Source organism: Cryptomeria japonica, chromosome 2, assembly GCF_030272615.1.
Source record: "Cryptomeria japonica chromosome 2, Sugi_1.0, whole genome shotgun sequence".
Taxonomy (NCBI): domain Eukaryota; kingdom Viridiplantae; phylum Streptophyta; class Pinopsida; order Cupressales; family Cupressaceae; genus Cryptomeria; species Cryptomeria japonica.
Genome location: NC_081406.1, coordinates 637617374 through 637621709, shown reverse-complemented (window position 1 = coordinate 637621709; position 4336 = coordinate 637617374).

Here is a 4336-nt window from a genome sequence, read left to right as displayed (position 1 = left end):
CTGAGGATAGAAATATGACAATGTCTCAACTCATCAACAGGTACTGGTATGGATGGATACAAGATCGAACCTGTACTCTCATTCATGTCTCTCCCATCATCACCAAGACAGTCTGGAAAACCATCAAAGGTTTTAAAGCCACAAACTTGAAATACAGATGTCATCTATGATGGTATTTTTGTACAGTCCTCTACTTCCCTTGCAGATGAAATAGAAGAGGTAGCAGTTCTCAAATGGCTTTTCAAAGAAGAGAGTGAAAATAGAGAAGGAAAACACAGTGATATTTCCCTGCCCTATATGGTCCAGGTTATAAGATGATTCAACATATGGGATATTCAGGTATTAGTCCTCTGGGAAAGCGCCAAGAAGGAATAATCGAACCTATCAAGCTACAAACTAAGTTTACAAATGATAAAACTAGACTTGACTACCATCTAGAAGAGTCATCAAATAAAACACATACTTCTCATCAACAACCTAAGTGGAGGAAAAATATACTACATCAAACATCACAAGAAGTAAATAGTTAGCATATTCAGGACAAGTATGAAAAAGAATAAGAATAACTGGCAATCGAGAGAGAAGAAGCAACTTGTAATCAAGTTCCAACTGTATCAACAATAACCCTACAAGAAGTAGATGTTCCATAAGACATGAGAGAAGAAGTGGAAGGAATCAAAAACTTGTTTGCACCACTAAATATTCCTGTCACATATATGGGAAGAATGCAAGTAGAGGATTCAAAAACAGACTCGAATGAGTATGAATGGGGTCCAGAACCTCTCTCAGATACATCTACTGAAGAAACTCTTGAAGAACCTAATGATATCATAGACGAAGCACACGAAATAATACGCTAGAAGATGCAAAAGGAAATAGAAGAAATCACACTGAAAAGACAAGAATGTTATGAAAAACAGCTGAAAGAAGGAAAAGCACAGGAAATTTCTTCACCTACTATATATCTCTCTAATGAGATAGAGAAAATCATATATGGGACTACAAATGAAGAAATGGAGGCTAGAGAAGCAGGACCAGTCATCAGCCCGGAGGAAGCTGAGTGGGAAAGACGAAAAAGACTAACAGAGTCATCAAGGTTATGTCAACTACAAGTGATCATTGAACCAAATCATGAAGGACCTTGCAACATAAAAGATGTTGACATTGATACTATACATGATTTCACTAAGCCACTTGAAGAGGAGTTAGAGGCTTCATCTTTTGACTCTGATCACTCTGAAATAAGATCTATTTATGACATTACCTATTTGACACCAAACTATGACTACTTCATCATGAATGTCGAAACTTTGTCTGAAAATCCTGTTACTATTAAACCACAATATATAGTCTAGTTCGAAGTAGAAGACGGTGCTAGTGGTAGATCTGTTGGGTTAGGTCCCCTAAATACTAACGTAAAATTCGATAATTATGTTCTAACTCTTCCTAGTCTTGAGCCGCTTATGCAAGGTAGTCTTCTAGAACTCAACTTGTTGGTCTGAGGTTGTGATGACAATACCATGAATTTCCTTGAGCCTGTTGAATCTTTATCCCGGGTACATCCTGAGCTTATTAACTATACTCTCCAAGATCAACCCTTGAATATCCCTACCTTTGCCAATGACTATACATTAGCCTGTTGTCTTAATGCAGTCGAACAAATGGGCTCTTCCACTAGTGAACAAAGTGAGAACATGAGAACAACAAATGTCAAGTATCTTAGTCTCAAAAATCAAAAAAAAAAAAAAAAGTGCTTTGATGGCAAAAACCACACTGTGGCGGTGTTAAAATAAAAAATAGTAAAAATAAAGGATGTACCTAATAGCGAAAACCTCCCTGAGGCACCTGAAGGTGAGATACTTGATATTTTGCCTAATCACTTTCAAGAGAGACCATTAGTGTTGATTGGATCTACATAGCTAGTGAACATTGGAACAAAATAAACTCAACATATCATACATGTAGCTCAATCCTTATCAGCAGAAGAATTGAAAGAATTTGATGATTTCTTCATAAAGAAAAAGATCAATTTTGCATGGACATATGTTGATATGTCAGGTTTGGATCCTGACCTCATAATGCATCATCTTTCTATCATTCCCAGAGTTAAACCTATTAAGCAAAAACTTCAAAAAATGCATCCTCATGTTGCATTACTTGTTAAGGTTGAGTTAGAAAAATTACTAAAAGATGGATTCATCAGAGAAATTGATTGTGCTGAGTGGATATCTAATATTGTACCTGTTTCCAAACCTGACAAATCAATACGTGTTTGCACAAATTTTAGAGATTTAAACAAAGCTTATCCAAAAGATGATTTTCCACTGCCCAACATAGACATGATAGTAGACATGACTGTTGGTTATGAAGTGTACCCTTTGATGGATGGTTTTTTCGGATACAATCAGATCAAATTGCACTTGAGGATCAATAGAAAACAATGTTCACCTATGCATGGGAAACTTTCTGCTGGAATGTAATTCCCTTTAGCTTAAAGAATGCAAACACCACTTATAAAAGAGTTGTAACAACAATTTTTCATGATATGATGCACAAAAACATGGAGGACTATGTCGATGATACTCTACTCAAATATATGAAAAGATCAACACATCTATCAGAATTGGGTCCAATCTTAGACAAGATGGAAAAATTTAAACTCAGATTAAATCCCAAGAAATGTGCATTTGGAGTCATAGCTGGCAAGCTCCTCAGATACATTGTTTCAACGAAAGGAATTGAAGTGGACCCCCAAAAAGTTAAGGCTATCATGGACATGCCACCTCCAAAGAATGTCAGTCTAATGAGGACTCTATAAGGGCGGCTCCAATCCATAAGATATTTCATCTCTTAGCTCATAGATAAATCTCAACCATTCACAAAAGCTTTACGGAAAGGAGTTACCTACAACTGGGATGAAGACTGTGAACAACATCTAACGTAAATCAAGGAATATCTTTCTAATCCACCTATCTTAATGCCACCAATTCAAAACAAACTCTTGATACTCTACATATCAACTACTGATACCTCACTAGGGGCACTCTTGGCTCAATCAGATGAGAATAAAAAGGAAAGAGCTATATATTATATCAGCTGGATATTGTTGTCTTATGAGATGAAATATACTATTATTGAGAAATCTTGTCTGGCATTGGTCTTCGCATCAAAAAAATTAAGACATTACATGGTAGAACATTTTTTCGAACTGGTGGCTAAGATAGATCTGCTCAAATATCTTCTCAGCAAGGCAATGCTTACAAGGAGATTGGCTAAGTGGGTTATGATTCTTATAGAATTTGACATTGAATATATAGAACGCAAAACTATCAAAGGACAGGTCATTGCCGATCAACTTGTTGATGCTCCTCTTGAAGCCAATCAACCTTTGCACATAGAATTTTTGGATGAATCCATCATGCACCTTACTCAGAGATCCTGGAAAATGTTCTTTGATGGGTCTTTTACTCAAAAAGGTTCTGGTGAATTATTTTTATCACTCCTCAAAGATACTCAATTCCGAAGGCTTACAAGACCCTCTTTCCTTGTACAAACAATATTATAGAATATGAAGCTTTGGTAAATGGAATCAAGCTAGCTATTAAATGGAAAGTGGTTGAGTTACACATCTAGGGTGACTCTCAGCTAATAATCAACCAGGTCAATGATATATATCAAACTCAGGATGACAAAATGATTCCCTACAAAAGAATGGTTGATGACTTTAAGAAATACTTTACCTTTGTATCATTTCAGTAGATTCCTAGATCAACAAACAGAGCAACCAATGCTATGGTTACATTGGCATCTATACCATAGCTATAAGAATTTGAGTATCACTATGAATTCCTGGTGAAAGAGCTTCACGATATGTCATCATTGCTAATGATTTATATAGGCGAGGTTTAGATAGTACTTTTCTTAGGTGTCTAGAACCTGAAGAGTCCGAACATGCATTATCTGAAGTCCATGAAGGTATTTGTGGATCTCACTCAAATTGTCTAACTTTAGCTCGAAAACTACTAAGGGTTGGCTACTATTAGCCAGATATAGAAAAAGATGCTATAAAATTTGCTAAAACTTGTGAGAAATGTCAGCTACATGGGCATCTCATACATGCTCCAGCGAGAGAGCTAATAGCTTTTATCACACATTGGCCTTTTCAACAATGGACATTTGATCTCATCGACCAAATCTATCCTGCATCCTCTAATGGACACAAGTTTATCATAATTGCTACTAAATACTTCACCAAGTGGGTTGAAGCAGTTCTGCTAATCAAAGCAACCGACAAACAGGTAGCTATGTTTATCCTTAACTATATCATTTGCCGGTA